The sequence below is a fragment of the Saccopteryx leptura genome, chromosome 11 (assembly GCF_036850995.1).
Source record: "Saccopteryx leptura isolate mSacLep1 chromosome 11, mSacLep1_pri_phased_curated, whole genome shotgun sequence".
NCBI classification, from domain to species: Eukaryota; Metazoa; Chordata; class Mammalia; order Chiroptera; family Emballonuridae; genus Saccopteryx; species Saccopteryx leptura.
In genome coordinates, this window is record NC_089513.1 from 13,384,320 (window position 1) to 13,397,903 (window position 13,584).

Below are 13,584 nucleotides of genomic sequence, written 5' to 3' on the forward strand. Positions count from 1 at the left end.
AGCAAATGGGCGCTTCTCCTGTGTGCCCTGGCCAGGAATCGAACCTGGGTCCTCCGCACGCTAGGCCGACGCTCTACCGCTGAGCCAACCGGCCAGGGCTATACTATTTTTTTAGACTTTATTTTTAAAAAGCAGTTTTGGGTGTACAACAAAATAGGGAGGAAGATACGTAGATTTCTTATATATCTCTTGTCCTCACACATACATGTACAGCTTCCCCCATTAAAACGTCACTCACCAGAATGATACACTTGTTACAGTCGATGAACTGTCACGCCATAATCACCAAGAGTCCATAATTAACCTTAACATTCAGTCTTGGGTCTGATTGGTGGTGGCACAGGTGATAGAGCATCTATCTGGGATGCAGAGGACAGGGTTCGAAACCTCGAGGTCACTGGCTTGAGCGCGGGCTCACCAGCTTGAGTGCAGGGTTGCTGGCCTAAGTGTGGGATCATCAAGATGATCCCATGGTTGCTGTCTTGAGCCCAAAGTTCTCTAGCTTGAAGCCCAAAGTCACCGGCTTGAGCAAGGGTCACTGACTCAGCTTGAGTACCCTCCTGCACCCCCCACCCTGTCAAGGCACAGATGAGAAGCAATCAATGAACTAATTAAAGTGAAGCAACTATGAGTTGATGCTTCTCAACTCTCTCCCTTCCTGTCTGTCTCTCTCCATCACTAAAAAAGAAAAAAAATCACTCTTGGTGTTGGACACTTAATGGGTTTAAAACAAATCTTAATGGCATGCATCCATCATTATAATATATATTTTATTTATTTATTTATTTATTTATTTATTTTGCAGGGACAGAGAGAGACTCAGAGAGAGGGATAGATAGGGACAGACAGACAGGAATGGAGAGAGATGAGAAGCATCAATCATCCGTTTTTCGTTGGGACTCCTTAGTTGTTCATTGATTGCTTTTTCATATGTGCCTTGACTGCGGCCTTCAACAGACTGAGTAACCCCTTACTTGAGCCAGCGACCTTGGGTCTAAGCTGGTGAGCTTTTTTTTGCTCAAGCCAGATGAGCCCATGCTCAAGCTGGTGACCTCGGGGTCTCGAACCTGGGTTCTTCCGCATCCCAGTCCAACGCTCTATCCACTGTGCCACCGACTTGTCAGGTCATCATTATAATATAATACACAGTATTTTCACTGTCTGGCAACTGCTGATCTTTTTATTGTCTCCATGGTTTTGCCTTTCCCAGAGTGCCATAGAATTGGAATCACACAGTATGTGGCCTTTTCACACTGGCTTCTTTCACATGGTAATATGCATTTAAGATTCCTCCTCCTCTTTTCATGGCTTGACAGCTTGTTTCTTTTTAGCACTGAATATTCCATTGTCTAGATGTACCATTTATTTATCCATTCACCCACTGAAGAATATCTTGGTTGCTCCCAAGTTTTGGCAATTGTGAATAAAGCTGCTATAATATCCCTGTGTAAGTTTTTGTGTGGACATAAGTTTTCAACTTCTTTGGGTAAATATAAAGGAGGAGGATTGCTAGATTATATTGTAAAAGTGTGTTTAGGTTTGTAAGAAACTGCCAAACTGTTTCCCAAAGTGGCCGTACCCTTTTGCATTCCCACCAGCAATAAACAAGAGTCCTGCTCCACAACCAGGCCAACATCTGGTACTGTCAGTATTCAGAATTTTGGGCATTCTAATAGATGTGTAGTGGTTATTGTTCTTTTTTATTATGCCATCTGCTTTGTAAGTCCTGCATGTCAGTATTCTTGTACCTCCATGGAATGTGGTGGCTATTTCAGGTGCTTCCACTAAAAATTTCATTTTAAAATCCTGTTTATATTCCTTGTCATTTCCCCAAGCTCATTGATATCCACAAACCTGCAGATCCCAAAGCTCCCACATCTTCACCATAGACAGCAATGACTTGGAAGGGCTATTCCCTCTTGACTTGGGAAGCATTCCCTTTATTCGTGCCTTTCCTTTACTATCACTGAACAACATCCGAACCTTTGCACATTCTTTAATCACATGATGATTGTATTTAGAAAAACTCACTTTTGTGTGGAATTTTGCCAAAGAATTTGATCACTATAATTTAAATCTACCGACTTGCACAATATTAATCAATTCTGAGAAAGTATAATTTTTTTTCTGGATATCATGTTACTATTCGCTCTATGGATTATCTGTTCATTTAGATGTTCCTGTGTCTTATGACAGATTCCACTTAAGGGTGTCTGTCCTCTGGAACAATATTTTTTTTGGGTGGCATGGATGTAGTAAGGGGCAGCTCGGTCATCTTTAGCTCAGTGGTCATTTGTAACATCAGCTCCACCAATAGTAACTCAGTTTCATCTCTAGCTGTCCTCAGAGTTCCTTAAAGGACACTGCTTAATTCTGGTGACTTAATATTCAGGTGATTCGTCAAATGAGTTTTAAATAGCTTCTGTTTAATTGAATACCTTAGACCTATTTGCTTTTTTTAAAAAAATACTTTTTTAATGTTTGTTTATTTTATGATTTTAGAAAGAGGAAAGGAGAGAGCTCTGACCAGGGACCGAACCGGCAACCTCTGAGCTTTGGGACGGTGGTCTAACCAACCGAGCTAACCTGCCAGGGTTGACCTATTTGCTTTAAATGACACTTGGAGACAAGAATATCCCTATAAAAAAGGAGGAGAGAAATACTGAGGCAAAGAAAGCTTGTGTGCCCCAATTGTATCAAATGTGCCCAATGTGAGAGCACGCTTCCACTGCGTTCATCTGGGACAGAATGAAATAAAATGAACTCTACATTTTGACTGTAAACTTTTGGTTTCACACTGGTATGTTTCCTTTCTTTGTGGTTAGCCACTTGGGAGGGGATTTCCGGAGATGCAGGTTATATAGTTTGTTTCCCAAAATATTTTGCATTGTTTGGGGTGTGAGAGAGTATTGCCTACTCTGTATTACCTGGATCTCAGAGAGCTAATAGGAGTTAGAATCATAACCACATGATACTAATCTGTCATCGAAGTGAGGGGAGGTACTTCTGTCATGACACATTCTTTTGTAAGAAAAGTTAAAAATATATTCTTTTAAAATCTGGTAAAATATACATAAAATTGGCCATTTTAACCATTTTAAGTGTATCATTCAGTGGCTTCATGTTCTCAATGTTGTGCAATCATCACCAGGACCTATTACCAGGAGATTTTCATCACTCCCAAACAGAAACCCTACAGCCATTAAATAATTCCCCATTTTCCCCTCCCCCCCAGCCTCTGCTAACTGCTATTCTACTTTCTGTCTTTATGGTTCCACTTACATAAGTGGAATCATAGAGTAGTTGTCCTTTTGTGACTGACTTATTTTATTTAGCATAATGCTTTCTAGGTGCATCCATGCTGCAGCGTGTGTCAGAATCTCCTTCTGTTTTAAAGCTGAATAGTATTCCATGTGTGCACATAGCACATTTTGTTTCTCCAGTCCCCTGATGGTGGACATCTGGCTGTTTCCACCATCAGGCTGTTGTGCACAGTGCTGCCATGAACACTGGTACACAAGAATCCTGCTGAGTTCCCACTTTCAATTCTTTTGGTTTATGTACCTAGAAGTAGATCCTATGGCAATTCTGTTGGAGGAACATTTTGAGGACTGGAGACATTTTGAGGACCAAAGAAAACTGAACTGTCATATTTTTCGTCACTAATCACAAATTGGCTCTGCAGGCCCCAAATGCCATGTGACAGATTGTCTCAGAATACATTATTGCCTTTTAGAACCCTGAGGTCTGAGGTCATGGGTACATCCCCACAGCCTATGAAGTGCTTTGTGGCTTTTTGGTTTTTATTCTAAATTTGTTTATTTCTTGGCTTTAGAGAGAAAGAGGAAAGGAAAGAGAAAGAGAGAGAGAAATAAACATTGTTTTGTTGTTCCATTTATCCATGCACTCACTGATTGATTGTATGTGACCTGACCAGGGATTGAATTTGCCATATTGGGCCAATGCTCTAACCAAGTAAACTACCCAGCCAGGCTCCTATGAAGTGCTTTAAAAGCTGGTTTGGTTTTCCTGATACAGAACATGGTCGGGGATGTAATTCACTTTGGGGTATCTTGGTACAAAAGAGTCCCAACTCACTTTCCAAGTCTGTTTTGATTTTTTTAGGGAAACTCCCAGAGTAACTCAGCATGCTTGGATTGATCTAGATTGGAGCCTTTCTAGAACTAGACTATATTCCAGGATTGCTCCAGGTAAGACTAGAAAACCACCATCTCTTTCTAAATTGACAAATCACATTTATCACCACATCATGCAGTTTTTATTTTTCATTTCACTTGATCCTACTTCTTTCACGCTTCTACTACAGCCATCCTTGTCCAAATTACCCTCGTCTCTTCTGTGAACTCCTGACAAAGCATTTCTCACTGGCCTTCCCTCAGGCATGCTTATGCTTTACCCAGTATCCTGAATGCTCTTCTTCAAATCCAGATCTGACCATGTCACCAACAGGAGTTTGCTGGACAGGGATCAGACAAGATGATTATAAAGTTCATATAGAAAAGTAAACAGCAACTAAGAAGTTCTTGAAAATTAAGAGTAATGAGGAGAGACCAGCCTTATCAAAATAAAATTTAAAAGCCATAAGTACTAAAACAGTTTTACATCAGCTCATGAATAGGCAGATCAGTGGAAAAGAATACAGAATTATAAAAGAGACCTAAAAGAAATGAGAATTTAAATTCTAATGAAGGTGACATTGTGATTCAGTGGGCAAATTTATTATTATTATTATTTTTGTACTTTTTGAAGTGAGAAATAGGGAGGCAGAGAGACAGACTCCCACATGCGCTCAACCAAGATCCACCTGGCATGCTCACTAGGGGGCGATGCTCTGCCCATTAGGGCCATTTCTCTGTTGCAACCGGAGCCATTCTAGTGCCTGAGGTGGAGGCCTTGGAGCCATCCTCAGTGCCCGGGGCCAACTTTGCTCCAATGGAGCCTTGGTTGCAGGAGGGGAAGAGAGAGAGAGAGAGAATAGAGAGGGGCAGGGGAGAGAAGCAGATGGGCGCTTCTCCTGTGTGCCCTGACCGGGAATCGAACCTGGGACTTCCACAAGTTGGGCTGATGCTCTACCACTGAGCCGAGCAGCCAGAGCCTCAGATTTAGATAATATTTTATAAAGTGAAACTAAAAATACAAGAAAAGAATTCAGGCAAATGACTTCACATTCAGAGTACTAAGGGCTTTCTGAAAATAAAATATTGGTAAATTTGTCTACATATAAATTAAGATTTTCCCTATAGAAAAATATCATAGATAAAATAAAAATTCAAGTGACAAACTGGTAAGTATATTAAGGACAAAGAGTATTTTTCTTAAATAAAAGTACTCTTACAGGTCAATTAAAAAAGACTATCAAAAAAAGATGAGCAAAAAACATGAATAGGCAGTTCATAGACAAAAATAATTCAAATTGTTTTTGAATATATGAAAAGATACTTGACCTCTTTTTAAATTACAGAAATGTAGTTAAGTAATACTAATTCCACCTATTTAATTAAAATATTAAAAACATTTTGTTGCAACAATCTTATAAGACAGCTAGTGAATGAAGGAAGTTCATTTAAAAACAAGCAAAGTCATAAAATAACTTTTAATAGTTAATCTGCTTTGTATAAAAATCCTGTGTACAACAACCTATAAGAGATAGTATTGATAAAGGTAGGGATTCTTTGGGAATTGTCCAGACAAGAGGGGAAGGAGAGTGTTAAGTGCCAGGGACAATGATGAAAATAACAATAATAATAAAAATAATAAAAGATGAAAATGACCAATGTGATTAAGGGGTAGGGGAACAGGGAAATGGTAAATAGGTGAAATAAATTATATTTATACAATGAAATACCATTGACCTAGATCTAGATATTTATTTATATGGAAATATTCCAAATGAAAAATTACAAAACAAATTACAGAATATATAGAGTATCATCTTATTCTGGTAAATAAGTCATAAATGAAAAGACAGGCTTCCAGCCCCGAGGACATGATAAGTGTGGCTGAGAAAACTGTAGGGACGGAGCAGTCAGAGGCAGTGACCGAGTACAATCGTCGGACTTCTCCTCCTCCTCTTGACTAGAGCGGATGTCCTGGGAGGAGGTGAGGACAGCCCTGGCACAGTCTTCCTGCCTGGTCGTCTCTGAAAACCCTACCACCACGATCGTCACTGATATAAAGAATTCAGGGAACTCAAAGTGCCACAACAAATGAGCAAAACGTGTTCAGTGAAGGGGGGTATGGGAATGTAGCAGCTGCCAGGAAAAGGGGCCCCTTCAGCTGAGCCCTGAAGGGGAAGGAAGACAGGTACCAGGAAAGACACAGCAGGAGAGGTCCACAGAGAGTGTCCAGGGGTGGGGAACCAAGACAGGGGCCTGATGGAGAGACTGAACACCTACGGGGAGGGGCAGAGTACTGTGGTGTTGGAAATGAGCTCTCAGATGGTCCAGCCTAATCCCAGCATCTTTATTATATGCGGCTTAAGTGTCTGTTTGTCGCCGATAGCTTATTGGTTGCTTGCGTAACTGTACTAGCCAATGGGGTGAAGTTGCCACGGCATTCAAATAGTCCCACCTTCTGGCATGCCACCTCACAAATTGAGGTTAAAGATTGGAGCAATTATTATGCTGTTAAGAAATCTTAACACCAGAAGGGGTCTTTGCAATGGTACAAGACTAGAGGTTCTCCAACTGAAAAATAGTGTCATAATAGCTAAGTCTTTGACTGGCTCCTCTAAAGGTGAAATACATGTCATTCCAAGAATTGATTTGGCTCCATCTCAAACAGGGTTGCTGTTTCAATTGAGACGTAGACAATTTCCTGTAAAACTTGCCTTTGCTCTATGACCATCAATAAATCTCAGGGCCAAACGCTTAAGCATGTTGGCATTTTTTTTTTACCTGAGCCTGCATTTGGACACGGTCAACTTTATGTTGCCTGTTCAAGAGTTCGTGAAAGAATGGATGTAAAATTAAAAATAATTGATGGTCCTCTGCAAGGCGAGCTTAAAAATGATGGAAAGATCTACACAAAAAATGTTGTGTACAAAGAGATCTTTGACATGTGAATTAACATTTTATTATTTAAATCACCTTTATTTATTGAGCTAGCGGTGGCTCTTAAGAAATGTACCACCAGTGGTTTCCTTCATTGCACTCTACTTTAAGCAATTAAGCAAGTAGAAGGGGGAAACCCCGTGGGGCAGTAAGCAAAGGGGCGTCCTCGCCGCCTGCCCTGGGTAATTCAGTTTGAATTAGCAGACACCTTTGCACAAATCATTTTAATTACAATTTATAATATCTAGAACAGCGGTCATTCGTATGATTGCCGGGCTTTCTAGTAAGATATATTCCCTTTGGGAAGTCTCTGAGGTGCTGATGAGATATGCCGCCGACACTCGTGGTCATTGATTCAAGTCTGATCCGTCATGGACCGAGGTGACAATAGAACTGAGACTGATTGAGGAACCTGGGTTGGCTGAGGGCATAGTGACAGAGAAATGAGATCAGCATTTCCCTCTGAATTGCCTTTTGGGTTGGCTTTCATCACAGGACCTTGGAGGACTTAGGAATGTCAGGCTGAGCTGGTTCAGTTTTATTGTATTAATGATGGGGGAATCGCAGAAGATGTAGAAGCAAAGGAGAGACGAAAAAGTGTTTCTCTGAGATTGGTCTGATGGTGCAGCCTCAATGGTGCCTGCGGTGGGGGGAAGTGGTGGCGAAGGTGGTGAATCCGGAAAGAGGAGGTCACTAGGCTGTCCCTGGGGTCCCCATTTCTGGGGGGTGGGGGACCGGGGCAGAGAAAATGGAGTCATAACTGAACATTTGTACAGTAACTGGATACAGAGGAGCCTGTGGAACCCTTCCACATGTTAATGGGTTGTTCTATTGTTACTATTACGTGTAACCATGTTTGCAGGTCTGGGCAATAGTGTTCCACTCGGGAATAAAGCTCTGCTTTTGTCCTCAGGAAGACAGGTTTGGACACCTTCTGAGAACCAGGAATGTGGAATATAAAGAGAAAGAAGGCCATGTCCTAACAGTGTTGTCACAGGCCCTTGGGGGTGGTCTACAGCATAGATGGAAGTTTGCGGGCCCAGCAAAACTGAGCCCAGAACTCAGACACATGAATCTTTTACACCAAAAAAAAGCGGCATGAAGCTTGAGTAGGTTTTCAGAATGCAAGAAAAGAAGAGAGGGTAACTGGGGGTTGACTGTGCTTCGGAAAGTGGTGAGTTAGTTTTGCCCCAGCAAGGAAGTCACACATTTCCTGATAATTTATCAAGCAGGCAGAATTGATTGGTCTCTGAATTGACCAAGGACCTATAAAAGTAAATGGTAGAAACAAGAAATAGTATTTTGCCAAAAGTTCTGATTTAAGAGCAGGTAACCTTAACGATGGTTTTGAAATTAATGTTGTTAATGCAGAATCTTGGGCATCAAAGTCTTCAAGGCTCACTGATTAGCAGGTAACAAGTAATAAGGGAGTCCAGGAGCCCTGTCCCCTGACCTTCACAGAGTTCCCCTGCCACCTTTACATTTGTTGGAGGACGGGCTCATATGCTGTCTTGTTACATAAGGGAACAGCATAAGAACAACTGTCAAAGGAACAAGTGTCACACGCGGTGGCTGGTGATAATTCTGTCTTAGACTTTTGGCTCTCAGGGTATCTGTCATGAGGAATATCATGTTCAGCAGGATTTATTCACTAGGTCACATGGGAATTGAAATCCAAAGTAATTATTCAAAGTCACAAGTTTATCAAGTGGGTCTTATCCTTTTTAACTCAAGATAAAGATCAGATAAAAGGCATCCAGATTGCAGAGGAAGAGGTAAAATTATCTGCTTGCAGATGTCACGTAGAAACCCTGAAGATGACACACACACACACAAATAATTAATGAATTTATTAATAAGTCTAGTCAAATTGCAGGAAATCAGGCCCTGGCTGGTTGGCTCAGCGGTAGAGCGTCGGCCTGGTGTGTGGGGGACCCTGGTTTGATTCCCGGCCAGGGCACATAGGAGAAGCGCCCATTTGCTTCTCCACCCCCACCCCCTCCTTCCTCTCTGTCTCTCTCTTCCCCTCCCGCAGCCAAGGCTCCATTGGAGCAAAGATGGCCCGGGCGCTGGGGATGGCTCCTTGGCCTCTGCCCCAGGCGCTAGAGTGGCTCTGGCCGCAGCAGAGCGACGCCCCGGAGGGGCAGAGCATCGCCCCCTGGTGGGCAGAGCGAAGCCCCTGGTGGGCATGCCGGGTGGATCCCGGTCGGGCGCATGCGGGAGTCTGTCTGACTGTCTCTCCCCATTTCCAGCTTCAGAAAAATACAAAAAAAAAAAAAAATTGCAGGAAATCAACACACAAAGTTGAGTTTCTATATACCAACAATGAACTATTCAAAAAGGAAATTCAGAAAACAATGCTATTTACAAAAGCAACAAAGAGCATAAAATACTCAGGAATAAACTTATCTAAGGAGGTGAAAGGCTTTACACTGAAACTACAAAGTACTGGTGAAATAAATTAAGGCAGACACAAATACATGGAAAGATATCCTGGGTTCATGGATTAGAATTAACATTGTTAAAATGTCCGTGCTACCCAAAGCAATCTGCAAATTCAATGCAACCCTTATGAAAATCTTGAAGAAATTTTTTACAGAAACAGGAAAACAATCCTAAAATTTATATGCAAAAGACTCCAGACAGCCAGAGCAATCTTGAGAAAAAAGAACAAAGTTGTAGGCATCACACTTCCTGGTTTCAAACCATATTACAAAGCTATAGTTATCAACACACTATGGTACTGGCATAAAAATAGACATATAGAACAGAATAGAGAGCCTAATGGAACAGACTAGAAAGCCCAGAAAGAGACCCATCATATGGTCAACTAATCTTTTACAAGGACATTCAGTGGAGAGAAGATAGTCTCTTTAATAAATGGCGTTAGAAAAACTGGATATCTACATGCAAAAGAATGAAATCCATACGCCTGATAAAGCCTTACCTTACACCATACACAAGAAGTAACTCCAAATGGATTAAATTTTAACATAAGATCTGAAACTGTAAAGCTCCTAGAAGAAAAATAGAGGCAGATTCTTGATGTTGATCTTGGCAATGATTTTTTGGATGTGACATCAAAAACACAGGCAACAAAAGCAAAAATATACAAGGGAGATGACATGAAACTAAAAAGCTTCTGCACAGCAAAGGAAACAACAGAGTGAAAAGACAGCCTAAGAATGAGGGGGAATATTTGTAAACCATATGTCTGACAAGAGGTTAATTTAAAAAATATAAAAGGGCCTGACCAGGTGGTAGCACAGTGGATAGAGCGTTGACTTGAGAGGCTGAGGGCCTATGTTCAAAACCCTGAAGTTGCCAACTCAAGCATGGGATCATAGACATGACCCCATGGTCAATGGCTTGAGCCCAAAAGTCACGGGCTTGAGCAAGTGGTCACTGGCTCAGCAGGAGCCCTGGGTCAAGGCACATAGGAAAAAGCAATCAATGAACAACTCAAGTACAGCAACTACAAGTTGATACTTCTCATCTCTCTCCCTTCCTATCTGTCCCCATCTGTCTTACTGTTTCTCTCTCACTAAAAAATAAAATAAATAAAAAATATAGAAGGAATTCCTAAAACTCAATAGCAAAACCAAAACAACCCCCCCCCATACACACAAAACCAAGCCAATTAAAAAAATGGGCAAAGGGCTTGAAGAGACATTTCTCCAAAAGGATATCCAAATGGTTAACAGGTACACAAAAAGATGCTCAACATTACTAATCATCAGGGAAATGCAAATCAAAACCACAGTGAGATATCACCGCATACCTCTGAGGACTGCTGTTATCAGTAAAACAAAAGATAACAAGTGTTGGCAAAGTTGTAGAAAATTGGAATCCTTGTACACCATTGTTGAGAATGTAAAATGGTGCAGCCACTATGAAAAACAGTATGAAGATTCTTCAATAAATTAAAAATAAAACTATCATATGATCCTGCAATCCCACATCGGGATATATATTCAAGAAAATTTAAATAATATTTTCTACTGTGTTTTCCTCGAGAAGTTTTTCATTGTAGTACTTGTATTTATGTCTTGTTTTTGTGTTAATTTTTGTGTATGGTATGAGGTGTCAAAGTTCAGGGTTTTTTGCATATGGATATCGAATTGTCCCCCAAATAAAATCATCAGTTTGTTGCAAAGACAATCCTTTCCTTTGCTGAATTATCTTTGCCAAAAAGATATTGAGATATTGACATATCTCAATAGAAAAATTGATATAAATGTAAGGGTTTATTTCTGGATTCTCAATTCTGCTATTTATATAGATTCTATTCCTGTGTATGATAGTGTGCCAATATCTCACTTCTTGATTATTGTGGCTTTTTATTAAGTTTTGAATCAGGTAGTATAAGTATTTCAACTTTGTTGTTCTTTTTCAAAATTGTTTTGACTATTCTAATTCCATTGCGTTTCCATATGCTTCATTTTTATAAGAACTCTGCTGGGATTTTGATAGGGGTTGTGTTGCATCTGTAGATCAATTTGGAGATAATTTCCATTTGACAATACTGAGTCTTCCAACCCATAAACAATAGGCTGCCTCTCCATTTACTTAATTATCTTTAATTTCTCTTTTCAATATTTTCAGCATGTACATCTTCTTTTAAATTTATTTCTAAGTACTTTATTCTTATTGAGACTATTATGTAGAAATACAATTGATTTTTTATATTGATTTACATCTTGTGACTGTGCTACCATTTTTATAGTTGATTTCTGGGGATTGACTATGTATAGATCTAAACATCTGCAAATGAAGATACTTTTACTTTTTCCTTTCCAATCTGGATGCTTTAATGCTTTTTCTTTATTGCCCTGCCTAGAAGCTCCTGTATGTTTGAAAAGAGTCAATGTCCTTGCTATTTTCCTAATATTAGGGAAAAAAGAATTTGGCCTTTGAGTAGAATATTCACTGGGGTTTTTTGTTTTGTTTCATAATACTGTATGCTCTTTATCAAGTTGAGGAAATTCCCTTCTAGTCTTCATTTGTTGACAGTATTTATCATGAATGGATGCTGTATTTTGTCAAATGTTTGTACTGCCTCTAGTGGATGAGCATGTGGTTTTTGCCTAGTAACAGTGTATTACATTAATTGAGTTTCAGATGTTAAACTATCCTTGCATTACTAGAATAAACCCCAGTTGATCATGGTATATGACCTTTTTCATATACTGTTGATTTTCAGTTTGGTAAAACTTTGTTAAGAGTTTTTGCATTTATATTCATGAAAGATTCTGATCTTTAGTTTTATTTCCTTATGATGTCATTGTCTGGCTTTGGTATCAGGGTAACATTGGGGACATTCAGAGAGTTTGCTGCCTGATTTTTTTTTTTCAGCATAAAAGTACACTGTAAACTCTCCTATTTATTTATATGTCTCATAATTTTTTTTGTTGAAAACCTGACATTTTAGATAATATATTGTGGTTATTCTGAATTCCAATTATCCCCCCACCCTCAGGTTGTTGTTGCTGTTTGTTTTGTAACTTGGACTGAGAAATATGTCTCCCCCAAAGTATGTGGACACATATTCCTGTTCATTTTTCTTTTAAAAGTTTAAAGTTTGGCTTCCTAGCGGTCACCCCTGTGTCTGCATAGCCTCATGGTCAGGTGATGATTGGACAGAGGTCATGCTCAAATACGTTGAACCAGTAAAACTTTTACCCTCTGCCTATGTTATCTGTGTGTGGGTAGGGGAACGCATTCAAGTTATAGCCATTTTCAACTCTGCTCTGATATTAACTTTCTGCTGGGCCATTCCTGTTTCCTCCGTGCTTGCTGGGAATGTGTGGATGGGTAGCTGAGTCTCTCTTGGTCTGTACTGCACATGCGTGCAGCCTCAGACAGTCAGATGCTTGTCCTAACCTCAATCCCATCCTCAGGCTAGAAGAGCTGTTGGCCTTCTCTGTTCATCAGCTAAGAGTTACTTCTATAGATAACCCTGCTGGGCAGAGGTGGTGTTCACTGTTTGAAATGCCAGTGAGCCTCTGACAATGACAGTGAAGATGGCAGTGCTCACAGCCTGCCCTGGCAGAACCCCTGCGACATCAGAGCTGGGTCAGGACTTGGGAGCAGTTCTAGGCAGGAAGGCCATAAAGACCCATTGTTAGTACCCAAGGTTGAGAAGTTCTTCAGTCACGAATGCTTCTCAGATTGATTCCCAGAGCACTAGAACGGCTGCTGGTCTGTACTGTCCATCTTGATAGTTGCTTCAGGGGGAGATTTTCCAGCTTCCTCATTTCATCACGGCCAAGGTCCTAACTCACATTTCATTCCATTTAAAAAAAAATTTAACTCCCTTTAATTTTATTTATTCATTTTAAAGAGGAGATAGATAGATGATAGATAGATAGATAGATGATAGATAGATAGATAGATAGATAGATAGATAGATAGATAGGAAAAGAGAGAGAAGCATCACCCCATTATTCCACTTAGTTGTGCCGCCATTGATTGCTTCTCATATGTACCCCGACTGGGGCTCAAACTGTCG